Raw genomic sequence first — 16,829 nt, forward strand, 5'->3', positions numbered from 1 at the left:
TTTCAAGCATGTTGCATCAAAAAAGTACACGACCCAAATTTAAAGGCTTGTGGCTCGAGAAGAAATAAGGGACATAGTGATCACCTTCTCTGGCAATGGAAATAACCTTTCCTTTCTAGGGTGACTGTATAAGAAGTATTCTTCTGGGCCGGGCGCGGTGGCTCACGCCTGTAATCCCAGCACTTTGGGAGGCCAAGGCGGGTGGATCACGAGGTCAAGAGATCGAGACCATCCTGGTCAACATGGTGAAACCCCGTCTCTACTAAAACTACAAAAAATTAGCTGGGCATGGTGGCGCATGCCTGTAATCCCAGCTACTCAGGAGGCTGAGACAGGAGAATTGCCTGAACCCAGGAGGCGGAGGTTGCGGTGAGCCGAGATCGCGCCATTGCACTCCAGCCTGGGTAACAAGATCGAAACTCCGTCTAAAAAAAAAAAAAAAAGTATTCTTCTGAAATACTTTTTTATACTCTTTTCCTCTGTTTTCCACCACACTTCTACAGAGGTAGAAAAAAACAAGAAGAAAAAATCTAGTTTGGGAGGACCTCTGCTTCATTTTTCACCATAAAAATTCCTACAAACTTACTGTTGGTCAGATAATTACAATAATTCTACACAGTATTTGCTATGAGGCAATGGTTGACATTAATAATGAAAATGGCAGCTCTAGATTAACAGAGGCCCCCCCCTGCTCCAAAAAGAAGCCAATTTTGTCTCATAAAAATAAGCCAAATTAGGCCAGGTGCAGTGGCTCATGCCTGTAATCCCAGCACTATGGGAGGCCAAGGGGGGATGGATCACCTGAGGTCAGGAGTTTGAGACTGGGCTGGCCAACATGGTGAAACCCCGTCTCTACAAAAACACACAAAAATTAGCCAGGCATAATGGTGTGCACCTGTAATCCCAGCTACTTGGGAGGCTGATGCAGGAGAATTGCTTGAACCCAGGAGCTGGAGGTCACAGTGAGCCCCAGATCACACCACTGCACTCCAGCCTGGGAGACAGAGCAAGACTCCATCTCAAAAAAATTTTTTAAAAAGCCAAAATAAGGATTATTTGCAAATAACACATACCTACAGAATGATGTTTACTGAGAATTACCAGAATTTGGAAAGTTGTTTTGTTTGTTTACAAAAATTCATTATATGAATGGATTTTGAAAATTACCTTGACACCTAAAAATATGAGTCAAAACCCTTAATTTAACCATCTTTTACACCTCAAATGAAGGATTTTGGTAATCATCAAAACTAGCCGTACTGTAAGATTATGGTTTATATTTTAGCTATTTTAACTTAAGTTTCAAACTTGAGACACAGACAAGTAGCTGTCAGCAAAAGCATTATCACATTGCTAACATTGGGACTGTACAGTGGAATTCACTTCTCTGACCCCAGTGTCAGAGGCTGGGGACCCTCTGGTTTTGCCGGATGAATTTTGTGAAGAACACAGAATAGCCTTGGCAAGTTGCCACTAGAGGGTTCTTTCCCCTTTAAAGCCCCAGATGGAGAATTACTATGCTTTATGGAACTAAATATATAATTGGATTCAAGAATGGTAACTTCTAGTTATCCGCTGAGTAAATAAGGGCAGTCTACAATAGGCATTAAAAAGATTAAAACAAATGCCTTCTATTTTATATGTTGCTCTCTACCTTTTTCTTTTAAGTAGTCCTAAGACGGTTTTCCACTGAGAGAATAAAGAACAACTGTTTGTAAAAGCTACACCTATGGATAAAGATCTCTGAGACTACTGCGCCCTATTTAGCCATAACTAGCAAGTAATGAGCATGGAATGAAACTTAAAATAAATTGAGATAATTGCTTGACACCTCAGAGACAGCTAGTTATATTATAGTCCTTCTGTCTGATACTAAAATGAAATGGATAATAATCCATCAAGCTGAAATCTAAACCCTGGTTCTAGCTGGGATAGAATGATGTGGAGAAAACTCAGCTAGCTCTCAAGAGACACCACGACACAGTATATACATGTTTATAGCATGAACATATGATGTTTTCAGCTGGTATTTTCTTTCAAGTCAATGTTTCTGAACCAAGAGCAGTGACTATTATACTTAGGGCAAAAATATATTTGAACAATATAATTTTATATAAGGTTCAGTTTCTAACCAATACAGGTCTCCTTTGGCATTAAAATATAGCCTAAATTACAGGCTTTTAACTTTAAAAATCTATTTGCATTTATTTTCTTCTGATACTGAATTCAACTGTACTGATAATCACTGAGTAGCTGCTAAGGGCAAATTACTGTGCTCTATGGGCACTGCAATACAGTCGCTGAGTAAATAACAGAATTTGATCTCAAGAAATGCAAGATTTAAAAAGAAGATACAAGTATGGAATTAATTAACATAGTATACAGAAAATGTATAAAGTGCTAATGAGGAAAAAAATTCCTTCCTTCATTAGGAAGAGTAGGCAAAGGTTTTATGAATGTCTGAGCTAGGTTTTGAAGAATGGATATAATTTTCCAAAGTGAAGATGAGATGGGGTGAACATGTATGAGAACTTCAGGGCACCAAAGTGGTACAGTTAATAAACAGTGAGGTAATGCTAGAGTTGTTGTGGGGAGCCTGCATGCTGGGATGACCATGGGACCCGGGGATTTGGGAGTCTGGATTCTTCCCATCCTCACCTTCCTCTTTCCCCCAGGTCACTGCCAGGTCCTGCACTGAGTGCTGACTGCACCCTACCTGAGCCAGCACAAACCCTAGAACCATGCTTATCAAAGGGTGACCTGGAACTGTCAGAAATGCACTCTGGTTCTGACCAGATCTTCTGAAAGGAGACTCTGGAGGTGAAGCACAGCGTCGACTTGCCAAGCCCTCCCCATGATTCTGATGCTTGCTGAGGTTTAAGAATTCCTGCCCTAAACTTTAGAAAGAAATTGTCTTGCTCTATGGGTGACCTGAAATCTGACTAACACATAGTGACTATCTTCCTCTCTGAGGGAGAAGGAAAAGGAGAGATAAGGTAGAGTAGGTTTAGTTAATTTAGTTCATTTATTTACCAGGTATTTAGTTAGGCAATGACTTTGCAGAGTCTGAAAACCTTAAACCCCAGAACAGGAGTAGCTCTTGTCAATTTAATAAACTGTGAGTTCAATGAAAACTTTTGAGCTAAAGATGGTAAACTCACAGTTATGCTAGAAAGATTAGCATGGTAGTGGTCTAAATGACATTTCCGGCAGCGTAGGCAGGAGAGACTGGAGACTCGCTAATAGGATACTGCAAAAGGCCACATATTGTATGTCTGCATTCGTATGACACTTCCAGAGTAAGCAGATCCATAGAAACAGAAAGCAGGTTGGTGGTTGCCAAGGGCTGGAGGGAAGGGGAAATGGGGAGTGACTGTTGAGTACAGGTTCTTTTTGGGGTTGATGAAACTGTTCTGAAATTAAATAATGGTGATGGCTGTACAACTGGCGAATAAACTGCATACTCCTGGATTGCACACTTTAAAAGGCTGAATTTTATGTGAGTTATATCTCAACAAAGCTATTATTTGAAACAAAAAGAACAAAACCAACAAGCTTAACCTGACAAAATTGTGCAACAGATAAATGGATAGTTTGCAAGTATTTAGAAAACACACTGGGGATTATTATGAGCAAGAAACACTTCTCTAGCAACATTCATCCCAAATGACTTCTCCTTATTCTTTTTGCTGAAAGAGATTAGAGTAATAATTTTATTTTTTTTTAAATTTTACTTTTTGCTTAATAAACATGCTCCTAGCAGACAAACATGAAAGAATAGAATAGCACATATTCCTACCACCAAGAGAAAAACCAATCACTTAAAAAAATTTCCTGCTCAATATTTTAAAATGTATGTGTGTATACAATCAAGCACAAAGTGTATATATAATTATAGAGCTGGCTCTTTTGTTTTCTTAATGTTATCCACTAAAATTTTTCTGTCATTAAATGTCTTCATAATTTTTAATGCTCTATGATATCCCATCATATGAATATACCACATTTAACCATTTGTTTCAATTCTTGCTACTATAAATAACACTGATTAATATCTTAAACATGTCTTGATCCACATTTCTGATTATATACCTACAATAGTCTTAGAAATGTAATTACTAGGTCAAAGAATCTGACCATATTTAATCCTATTTATGTGTACTGTCAAATTCTTTTCCAAGAAGGCTGTATTAATTTACAAACCCTGCAGCAGACTGTGCAAGTTCCCTTCTCACAATTCACAACAATAATGAGTATTAAGATTTTTAAAAAATGCTTTGCTAATTTAAAGATTATGGTGTGACACTGTTTTACAGTTTAAACTGATTCCTAGTAATTGAATATCTTTGAATTGTTTTAGCATTTCATTTCTAATCTGATGAAGGAATGCCAAGTCAGGTATGCCATAGGTGCAATATGTTGAGGTCATCTAGGCATGTGATGTAATGCTGTTGTGCAGATGAAAGCAAAATGTGGGTTCCACGGGTGGTCTTCAACTTTGGCCACTAATGAATCACCCAAGGAGCTTTTGAAAACTGTTTCCCTGGCTTTGCCCTAGACCAACTAAAGCAGAATCCCTTGAGGAAGGCACCTAGGGTATCAGGTGACACCTACTAGGCTGGATGACAATGGAGAACCGAGTCAAGGCTGGTGGAATAACAAGCTGGGTGTTAACTAAATATGAATCCTGTCTGGTTCTCCTGACAGGCCACCATCCCCCTGCAGTCCACTCCAGTGGAAGCTGCTGTCCTCTCATTACACAGGTAGTAGGGATAGGAAGTAGGGTCACCCTCTCCTCACTCTATTACGGAAATGCACTTATATAAAATTGTTCCTCCTTTCAAAACACTCTCTCTACCAGTGCCATAGAACACCTCTATCTTATTAAGTTTACCAACATGCTGCTTAATACCCTCCAGTTACTGAAGAATTCAATCGGATTAGGGCTTCCTCTCTAGCCCAAATCTGGTCATCATCCTGAGTAATATCAAAGACTGTGGGTGAACTAATGAGTATCCCCCAGGTCCTTGTCTGTCAACTCTAACAAAGTTCACCTCTGCTCTACTTCAGCCGCTGCCTTCTATAATTAGGCCCTGAATCTTGTAATGACGCGGAACTGCTCCCACTTGAACACCATTTATTTATTTATTTATTTCAACAAACTCCTAGCATGCTATACTGTCTTCCTCCACAATTAAGTCTTCAGTGTACGCCAGTCCGCTGCCCCTTTCCATCACTCTCGAGCTAGAGCCCCCTCCCCACCCGCAACCGCCTCAGTTCCCTTTCACGCCCTCCTCTCACAGAACTCATTCCGCAAAACTGCATTCCCAAGCCTTTCCACCATAAGGGGAAGCTGAGCATCAATGGAGAATATCAAGCAGCTTAAGGGGCAGAGTGGCCCGAGAGATTTCAGGGTTTCTGAAATTGCCCGGGCCCTTAGTCCTGCCTGCCAATCCTTTACTTCGTTCTCAGCTTGTTCTACTGACCTCAACAATTACTTTCAGCTTTTGCCACTTCAGTAATACCTGTTCAACTTGATTTTCCTCAACTTCCCTTCTTCTTGCTTAGAAAGATATCTGCCTCCATCTTCAACATCCCTTCTAGTGTCTCAGAGGATGTGTGATCCTTCCGCCTGTAAACACTGACTACTCCAACCCCATTTCTATTTCCCTCCACACTTGTGAGACCCTGCTGCAATAGTTATAGCTTCTCATTTCAACCTCTTCCTCTCTACCTAAAGCATACTCAGGCCATTTCCATCCTTTAAAAAAATGTTTAAAGCATGAGTTTAAATTCCTCTCCAGCTACCATTCAATCTCACAGATTCCTTCACATCCAGACCTGTCTAAAGAATACAAAGGTCTAGGATTCCTTTACCTCCAAACAGTGAGGACCACATGATTTAGAATTCAAACATACACACACACGCACATATATGTGTATGTAGATATACATATATATATTTCATTCTAGAAAGATAATACATGTTGACTGGGCTCAGTGGCTCACGCCTGTAATCCCAGCACTTTGGGAGGCCAAGGCAGGTGGATCACAAGGTCAAGAGATCGAGACCATCTGACCAAAATAGTGAAACCTCATCTCTACTAAAAATGCAAAAATTAGCTGCGTGTCATGGTGCATGCCTGTAGTCCCAGCTACTCGGGAGGCTGAGGCACGAGAAGTGCTTGAACCAGGGAGGCGGAGGTTGCAGAGAGCCGAGATGACGCCACTGCACTCCAGCCTGGTGACAGAACAAGACTCTGTCTCAAAAAAAAAAAAAAAAAAAAAAGATAAGGTATGTCATATACCATATTTCATTATTACCCCAGAGGGGTCTACAGAAGAATTCTATAATCAAATTCAGTATTATTTCTGCAGTGAATGTATGAATATTCACACTAAGTGGGACAAATGATGATTATAAATCATCTCACATCCATTCAGGTCAAGTTTTACTACCAAATGAATTACAAAAAGCCTTTCCATTTTCGTGTGTTGAATTTTGAGATTCAAATAAGGGAATACAGGCATGTAGACTATTCTCGATTCCCTTCCAGTCACTCTATGACCAAAAGATATTGCATTTCTTTCCATATTACTCCATTAAATCTGCCCTCCCTAGTCTTCCATGACATTCAAATGCCAACCTACAGCCATTTGGGCATACCGTATGTTGTTATCAAACTTTCTGCTGTGTTTACCACACTTAAAAATCACACCTCTTCTGTGGTTCCTCCTTTAACCTCTCCATATTGTGGCTTTCATGACACAACAGTCCATAGGCCCTCCTCTTACATAATTATTCTTTTTCAATCTCTTTTATGGGATCTTCTTCCTCTTTGAAGTTATGCAGGTTTCCATCTGGCCAGTTCTCTCCTCATTCATCTCTTATTTTAAAAATTATTTTTAACCGGCTTTACTGAGGTCACATGTCCTAAAATGCAGCAATTTATTGTATATATTAAAAAGTAGTTTTAGTGTATTCACAGGGTTACACACCATCAACATATGTAATTCCAGAGCATTTTCATCACCCCAAGAGGAAACCCCAAACTTATACAATTACTCCCCATTCTCTCCTCTCTCAGCCCCTCGCAGCCACTGATCTACTCTCTCTCTGTGGATTTACCTAATATATGAACATTTCATATTACCAGAATCAAGGAATATGTCACCTTCTACGTCTTACTTGTTTCAGTCAGCATAACGTTTTCAAGGTTCAGCAATATTGCTGCATGTATCAGTACTTCATTTCTTTTATGGCCAAATATTCCATTGTATAGCTATACCAAATTTTGTTTATTCATTACTCAGTGAATGGACATTTGGGTTGTTTCTACTTTTTGGCTATTATGAATAATGCTATTATGGACATTTGTGTACAAGTTTTTACACAGATATATGCTTTCCATTCTCCTGGATATACAGCTAGGAATGGAACTGATGAGTCATATGGTAACTATGTTTAACTTTTTGAAGAACTGCCAAATCGCTTCCCAAAGTGGCTACACCATTTTACATTCCTACCAATAATAAATGAAGTTTCCATTTTTTCCCCCAAATTTTCCAGAAACCTTATTTTTGTTTTCTTTTTAAATTATAGACATCCTACTGGATATGAAGTAGTATATCTCATTGTGGGTTTGATTTGCCTTTCCCTAATAACTAACAATATTGAGCATCTTTACTTTTGTTTCTTTGACTATCTGCATATCTTCTTTGGAGAGGTGTCTACTCAAATCCTTCACCTGTCCTAAAATTAGGTTCTCTAGTGAGTGATTCTTAACAGCTTTTGGGGTTATGAACCACTCTTGAGTATCTGATCAAGGCCAAAAAGTAAAAGCACACACATATAAAGTATGACATACAATTTTCCCAAAACGTCACTAACTCACTAAGACCATTTATGGATCTTCCAGATTAAGCACCCTTGTTCTATACCATAGGTTCTCAACCATGGCTACATATATAAAAACCACCTGGTTTTCATTTTCCATTCCCATATGATCCATCAATTCTACCTCTAAGTATATACCAAAAAGATGTGAGCTTTATGTGGGGCTCAGACATATATATATCCATGTTCAAAGCAGAACTATTCATAATAGGTGAACAGGTTTTGCTGAAGGTGAAAACAACCCAAATGTCTGTCAACAGATGAATAAACAAAATATGCACACACACACAATAGAATATTATCCAGCCTTAAAGGGGAATATGGTACTGGTAGATGTTAAAACATAGATAAACCTTGAGAACATCCTAAATGAAAGAAGGATTCCACTAATATGAGATATTTAGACTGGTCAAATTCATGAGACAGAAAGAGGAATACAGATTATCAGGGGCTGGGGAGGGAGAGGGAATGGAGTTATTATTAAATGGGTTTCTATTTGGGATGATGAAAAAGTTCTAGAAATGAATAATGGTGATAGTTGCACAACACTGTTCATGTATTTAACATTCCTGAAATGTGTAATTAAATCGTTACAATGGTAAATTTTATGCATATTTTACAATAAAAGTTTTTTTTTTTTAATATTTAAAAACACCCAAGATAACCAGGTACCACTCCAGACCCATTAAATCAGAAATTTTACAGGTGTGGTATGACCGTCAATATTTCTCTTAGGCCAAGCACAGTGGCTCATGCTTGTGATCCCAGCACTTTGGGAAGCCAAGGTAGGAGGATCACTTGAGCCCAGGAGTTAGAGACCAGCCTGGGTAACAAGAAAAGACCTTATCTCTACAAAAAAATCAAAAATTAGCTGGGCACGGTGGTGTCAGGTACCTGTAGTGTCAGCTACTTGGAAGGCTGAGGCAGGAGGACCTCTTGAGCCCAGGAAGTCAAGGCTGCAGTGAACTATGATCGCACCACTACACCCCAGCTTGGACAACACAGTGAGACCTTGTCTCAAAAAACAAATGTTTTTTCTTAAAAGCTCTCCAGGTAATTCTGATATTCAACTAGGATTAAGAACTGCTACTGCAGTATCTTTGGTGGTACCAATTATCTCCATAAGTTCCCCAAATCTTTCCAGCCTTCACCTCGCAAAGCTTCCACCTTAAAAATCCTGCTGCCTGCTAGGTGACTACTCAGAAAATGAAACACATCCATTTTTATTCCCCACCCCCAAAATGCCCCATGTGTAAGATATCAATCCACTGAACATCCTCCTTTTACTTCTGTATTCTCCTCAAATCATTAATAAGGTAACTGTGCCTCTCCAATATACCCAACTCGCTCCTCTCATCACTTTGCTAATCACTACCGCTTCTATTTCAGAATATCTCACTTGGATTATTCAAAATAAGTCTCCTTATTTCCAGATAACTTCCCTGCTTAAAATTCTTTAGTGGTCTTTACTCCCTCCAAGAGAAAGCCTGTGCTTCCTCAAACATAATACAAGGTGCTATGATCTAGCCCCTGCCTCTGTCTCCAGGTTGCTGTCCTTTTGCTTGCCCAAACTGTAAAATGCGCATGGTTCCTCATTTACTACATACCATCTCTTACCTAAGTTCTTTTGCTTGTCCTATATGGAATAAGCCATAAATCTTCCCCTTTTGGGTAACTCTCACTCATCTTTAAGACTTAGCTCATATTGACTTTTCCTCCCAAGATTAAATTCCCCTCTTCTGTCTTCTAAAAGCCTGTACAATTGGCCCTCCCTGCATCTGTGGTTCTGTATTCACAAATTCAGCCGATCTCAAATTTGAAACTTAAAAAAAAAAAAAAAAAATCAAAGAATACAAATAAAAACACAGTACAATAAAACAACTATGTGCATGGCATTTGCAATGGATTAGGTGTTTTAAGTAATCCAGAGATGGCTTAAAGTATACAGAAGTATGTGCATTATATACACCTACTATGCTGTTTCATGTAAGAGACTTGAGTATTGGTAGATTTGGGTCTCCACTGGGTTTCCAAAACCAATCTCCCGTAATACTGAAGAACAACTGCATATAACTCTACCATTAATCATGTATATCATAACTATCTTATTTACGTCTTTTCCCTACCATATTTTAAACTCTTTGAAGGACAGAAACTAAGTATTCCTCATTAAAAAAAAAAAAAATCCTAGGCCTTATTAGAATGCCTGGTGCACACGTACTTAATATTCATGGAATAATTTGCTTTACAAACTGCTCTCGAGTTTGAAACTATTTCACCAAAATAGGTTGCATGGTTGAATATTTACTATGGTATAGTAGTATACTTGTATTGTTTTATTTGATCTTCACAATTAACTATATGAAGTAATTATTATTTCCTGAAAGAAAATTCAAGAACATGTCTAAGGTCAAACATAGCCAACGGCTGGTAGAAGCAGGATTTGAACCCATGCTGCCTGACTACAGGCCTGCACTCTTTGCATCTAGCACACTGTCTCATTATTTGATGCACTGCTACTCTTTCAGCTTCTTATTGTGCATGCCTCATCTCCTCAAGTAAATAATTCCATCTGGTATTTTTCCTATTGTTTTAAAGCATAAACTTATAGTTTTGTAGCTTTTAAAATTTAGGGCCAGGTGCGATGGTTCATGCTTGTAATCTCAGCAATTCAGGAAGCCAAGGCAGGAGGATCGCTTGAGCCCAGGTGTTTGACACTAGCCTAGGCAACACAGTGAGACTCTGTCTCTACAAAAAAAATACAAAAGTTATCTGGGCATGCTGGCATGCACCTGTAGTTCCAGATAATAGTGAGGCTAAAGTGAGAGGACTGCTTGAGCCCAGCAGGTGGAGGCTCCAGTGAGCCAAAATCACACCACCAGCACTCACACCTGGGTAACAGAGTGACACTCCATCTTCCCAAAAGAGTTTACAAAGCTTTAGCATATTACTACATACTCTTCACAGCCAGCATAACTATTCCAAGAACAAACATAGAAACTTCCCATTAGGTTGAAAAAAAGAAAAACCAAGATGATGGTAATTTAAGTCAAAATAACCAGGGGATTTTTGGCGATTGCAGTTTAATATGATTTAGCCACATGACTTGATGCTAAAAATAACAATTGTACCACAAACCACAAAAACAAAAGCAAAATTAAAAATATGTGATTAAGATAGAAATATGAGATTCCATGTTGCTCCAGAAGACAGAAATGACAGATTCATGGATAACTTAGTCAATGAATAAGCGCACGTGTGCGTGTGTTTTAAATTACTTAGGAAGAGGAAACAAACACAGATGAGAAAATATGTCACATGTGTAAAGGGACTATTTCACAGACAAGAGATACGACACTGACAAAATATGCGGTTTAAAAAACAAAAATTAATAAGATGTTAGATGCTCAGTAATTATTAGTGTTGAAGAATGTATTAGGCACGACATTATTTGACTCTCAGAGCTCCACAATGTACATACTGTTCCTATTTTACAGAGGAGAAAACAGATTCGGAGAAGTTACATGACTTCTCCAAGGTCTTAAAGCTCTTACATCACAGTACGATGCTTGAAACCAAGCTCTGACTGCAAATGCCATGCCCTCTATAGTTCTTCCCATTGTCTAATAATGCCATTAAGCAACTGGAAATACATAACAGGAGAGTTGTCAACAACAACACAAGGAAATGAACTAGGTAAACATATTTGAAAAAACGAACATGTCATCCTCAAAGTCTATGGACTGTCTGTTCCTGGAGACCAAGGAAGTATGCACTTTCCCTTTTACCAAATCTTCCTTGAGTTATGTCACTGGGATATGGTGACTCGTGCTTTTGTTCATTTCTAGCACTCAAACCATTCCCAGCAGCTCCAGGTACCAGCCATAATCAACAGCAAATATGGTACATTACTTGACTAAACCATAAAATTACACAGAACTTAGGTGGTTTAGACATTAAGGACAGCCTCAGGACCCCATAAGCACAACTGTGTCCCCATTTCCCTCCGTATCTGCAATCTAGACGCACTATTCTAGACAAACAATAGATTTTTGTGTCTTACAGTAATTGGGTTGATTTCTCTTACTTTTCTGTGTTCTGCTCACATTAACCTCTGTATAAAAAACAACTTTCTGTTTACATCTGCTACCTTGCCTTCCCCTACTTAAACCTACAACCAACTTTAGAAGACTGTGTTCCGGAACTTAATTTCAACTGCATTGAGTTTGCCTGGGAGTTGAGATATTCTGGAGGTGATGGGAGATCAAACCAGGCAGAACAGAAGGGGCCTCAAACGGGTCACTGCAGGAATTCTGTTTCAGCCTTGCAATGGTAACTGAATATATTTGAACAATGATTCATTCTGATAAACATATATCACAACTCATCATCTAAATGAAAGAGTAAACTCTACCAACCACCAAGCAGAAAAACCAGATAATTTAAATTGGTCTCCAAATTTTAGATGTGAAGAAACACAAGACATAGAATCCTTGTGGATCTTCTTGGTAATGCCAGGCAGTACAAGATTCCACTGCACTCTATTCTGAACCAAACATTCCATGCCCACGGCCTCTCCTAAGGCTCACAACCTGCTGCTATAAGGCAGCTTTTCTTCATCTCTATACACAGAAGACACCCTAACACCACCATGCCCCCCAGCACTTGATTCAGGAATCTGATCTACAGGTTGCCAGGGTCTAAGGGAATGGCTTGGCACAAAACTTCTATCCAGACAAAGACAATGGTAATTGGTGCCACTTCTCTCTCTTGATTATCCCAAAGACTGAGAGCCTGCTCAAACAAGTTCTTTGTTTGAGGAGGGAGAAGTATTCAGTGAGAGGAGAAAGCAACAGCTAAAAAGATACACAGGAAGAAACCGCAAGATAACAAAGTTACAAGGAGCAAGGATTGAGCCAAGGTTACAAGGCAGAGAAAAGATAAGTAGTAAGAATGTGAATGGGCCAGTTAGCTGGCAGGACAGGCACAGCAGAAGCAGATCCAGAGACCACCTTTGCTACCATAGTCAACAAGTGCATGGCTCTCAAACCTCTCCGCACAGGAACATCTCTTGTGCCCAATCCTTCCAGATTTCAATATCTAGAACATCACACAGACAGAAAGGCTTTGGGGAAAACGTGGCCCTCTACCCCGTTCCAACAAGGACAGAAGCTCTATTGAGAAAGGCAGCTCTATTTGACTCCATCTCCTAACTTGGCCCTGGACCTCCAGATAATGATAAGCTTTGGAGTCATTTCTTGCTTCGAACACTTGCTAGCTGCACAACCTTGGGAAAGGTACTCAACCCTTCTAAGCCTGTTTCCATGTATGTAGTATTTGCAAATAACATTTACTTCACAAGTTTGAATGAAAATTAAATGAGATAAAGCAGGAAAGTACATGGCCTAGTATACAGAAACACCCACATACAAATAAGCTGCCTTCATTATTCTTGTCATTATTATCTTAAACTCTTAGCCCATTGCAGGTATTCCGCAAATAACACTCCCTATTCACACAGGAGATGCTCTGTCTTGTTTCAGCTCTCATACTGTAAAGCAAATATCTCTCTGCAGTCTCTTTAGGGCCACATTTTTGCATTTTTGTTCTTCTGCTGTTGCAAATGGCCCCCAAGCATAATGCTAGAATGCTATCTAGAGTTCCTAGAAAATATGAATGTTAGGCAAGCTTTGTTCAGGCAGGAGTTAACACTGCTGTCGGCTGTGAGCACAAGCTTAATCAACAATATTATACAACTTACATATTAAATAAGTTGTCTTTAAACAGAAACACACATAAGGTTATATATTGATCAGATGACTAAGATGATATGACCTGAGGCCTGCAGGAACCTAACCATCAATTTTCCCCTAGGAGCCATGGCTCAGAATTCTCCAGTTCCATGTTTCCCACAACTTCATAAAACACAACCCCTGTGAAATCAGGAGAATCGATGCTATTACATTAAAGGTAGAATAAGAGAGTAGGTGAGAATGTCTAGAACATGAAGCTGGCGGGGCAGATCCAGGTTGTGAAAGAGCCTCTTATATCCTACCAAGGAAGGTGGACTTCTAATTGCTTCTAATCTGTAGCTGCTGATTCAAAGACTACGGGCTTGGAAAGAGTCTGTACACCTTTCTCCTCCTTATAGAATCCCTGGTATCTATAAACAAGGATATTTATTTAAATCCTTTGTGGTTTTTATACCTGAATGCTCCATCATAGCAATGCAGTGAGTAAAGGACCTTGGAAGCAGCAAGCTCTCCATTTGCCAAGAAAAAGTAAAAGAAACTAAGTAAGAAAATATGCAACACACATCTTTCAGATCCCAGAACTACAAAGCTTCTCCCCATCCAAAATTAATCTGATGGCAATTAATAGTCATTCTATTGTAACAATCTCTGACATCCTATTTTAATGCTCTACTTCATTCTCCTTCTTCTAAAGCAGATTTCTGAATTAGCAGGGAGTTAATGTTCATGAATATGTTTCTTTTCAAGGCAGACGAAATACTCTTTAAATAATGTCTTACTCTTAACATACTTGAAATGAAACAGAAGTTCACTAAAAGTACAAACACTAAAAAACAAAAAAATCACTTCAACTGTAATAGTTCTCTCCTTGTCTGTTATGTTCATCTTGTCCTCATTCTGGAATATATCAGCAAACCTAACTGAACTCAGCACCATCTGAACTCAATACACACAGTAATTTAGCACCTAGACTCTCAAGGCAAACTACCTGGGCTGAAATCCTGCACCACTACTCATTAGTTGTGTGAGCTGGGACCAGTGACTTTACCTCTCCATGACTCCAGCTCCCAACTGTGAAACAGGAATTGAATACAGATAAGGTCCATGGAACAGGACCTGGCACGTAAGTTCCACGTAAAAGGTAGCTTTAAAACTATTGTTAATTGTTTTTGCAAAAGTCATTTTCCTCATAAAAGATAAGAAAAAAGTAAAAACAAAGTCTTTAAAATGTTATTTTAAATAAGCATGTAAAAGTGACATATAAAAATGGACATTTTCACATTTAAAACAAGAAAACAAAATTTGGAAAAACAAAATTTAATATATAACTAAAAATAAAAAGGCTATTGTAAAGTTTCAATACTATGTTTACCATTCATTTTGACTACAGTCTAAGGACATATGGAAGCAAAACATGGATCTTAAACATAAGCCTCACAGTATGTTTTTATGACTATTCTAGCCACTCAATTTACTATTATAATTGGATTCAACATCTAAAATGATGAAACCAAACATCTAGTTTCTATCACAACCTATTTCTTAATCTTTAATAACTTTTAAAGAAGAAACAATCATTCAATGTCAAGATTATAGTGTCTGGTGTTTCTTACAAAATCTTTAATAAAACATCCACACCAATAACCATGTTATCCTTAAAATTAAAGTCATGCAAATGTATGTTTATGTTGTACTATATTAGTGATTACTACAAGCCATAACCCTGCATGTTCACTATGAACCAGGGGAAAATAGCCATCACCACTAAAATGCAGACCAAAAAGTGCCAAGTCTTACTTTTTTAATGACAAGGACCAAAGCACCTGTGAGAGAAACGGATAAGCCAACAGCTTCTAAACCTTTCTCTGCATTTCGGAGTGATACTGTTTGAGAGTAAATCCCACAAGAGGTATCGTGGGAAAATCTGCTGGCTGTTGCACATGCTTTTTCACTTCCTGAATCTTATATTCCCTTTGCTTCCACAGAATTCCAATGTCTCTAAAATATAACCCTGTAATTTAATCCTGCCTAAATCTTCCCAAACTTTTACTTTCTCAAAAAACAAAAAGGTCCTATGAACACATATCACTCAGTTTTACAACACTGAATACTAAGATCACATTTAACTCTACCTTTTCTTACCTATCTCTTCTACAAATTAAAAATCGTTCCAAAAAACAAACCCCCTTAGCCTGACAAGTTCAGACCCGATTATAATATTTGTGGTTAATTATTGTGGTTGGAATTCTGAAGTGTAGCAGGATTTGCAAGCTAGACATCTGGCTTGTTTAGACACTACCCGGACGTCAACACCTGCACCTCTTAACTCGGATAATAATACTGGGGCGCCTCCTCACTCCCCAACCTCCAAAAGTAAAGACCTTTTGTTTAGATAACTCAATATATTAATCTGTTTATGAAAATACTTTAAATTTGCAAAGGACTGATGTTTTATGTCCTAGGAGAAAAACATCATCAGGAACAAAAACCGCTCTAGCTGTAGAAGATTATAAAAACAAACAACAAAGAAGCAAATGTATTTCTGTTCTGATACAAAGGAAAATGAACTGGCATGAAGGCAGACCAGTTAAAACTACCATCCAAATCTGCTCATATGAAATGTCTTTCACACAATCAGAGAAGTACTCTCTCAACAGCCATATAAGTTTTATTCTTTTTAGCTATTTTAAATTCCTATAAGATAGAGGATAATCACATTTATTGAGGCTGGATTCCAATGCCAGTTGTAAGTTAACTTATCTGATTAAATATCTTATTTGTCTTCATTTTCCCATATTGTTTCATAGAGTGGTTTGTAATAATAGATGCTCAATAAAAATATCTTTTAATTATTACAAAAGTCTTGGCTCATTTCAAGGTTTAGATAAGGTAACAAAATAAAATTTAAAAACAAAATAAAGGAAAACAAAGAAAGCCCAAACAATATAACTTTGAAATTTTTATTATTCAAAATATTTAACCTATGGTGCTAGGGCTTTCTGGGCTGAAAATGGAACTCTGTCTCACAGCCTACTTACAAGAATGTGAGCGTCATTGAAAGAGCAGTGAAAATAAAAAAAGGAAAAAAAAAAAGAATGTAGGAGTTACCATAGTTTAAAAAAATCCCAAATTAATTAAATGCTTATTTGAACCAAGTTGTTTTTCTATATAAAGTACCA

General features: G+C 38.3%; 1 protein-coding gene across 10 annotated transcripts in view; it reads right to left on the minus strand.

The window, feature by feature from the left end:
• Positions 1-16,829, minus strand: part of NCOA2 (nuclear receptor coactivator 2) — a 307,971-nt gene that overhangs the window by 119,254 nt on the left and 171,888 nt on the right. Inside the window, exons 1-2 of one of the 10 annotated variants that reach the window (XM_032296309.1) lie at positions 11,021-11,032; positions 8,909-8,913 (exon numbers count right to left, since the gene is read on the minus strand). The exons of the other annotated variants lie outside the window; for them this stretch is intronic. The gene's annotated coding sequence lies outside the window, so the exon portion shown is untranslated. Of the gene's footprint in view, positions 1-8,908; positions 8,914-11,020; positions 11,033-16,829 lie in introns of those variants that run through there. 10 annotated transcript variants of the gene reach the window in all.

The sequence above is a fragment of the Sapajus apella genome, unplaced genomic scaffold (genome assembly GCF_009761245.1).
Source record: "Sapajus apella isolate SASKATOON/1434 unplaced genomic scaffold, GSC_monkey_1.0 scaffold35, whole genome shotgun sequence".
Lineage (NCBI taxonomy): Eukaryota > Metazoa > Chordata > Mammalia > Primates > Cebidae > Sapajus > Sapajus apella.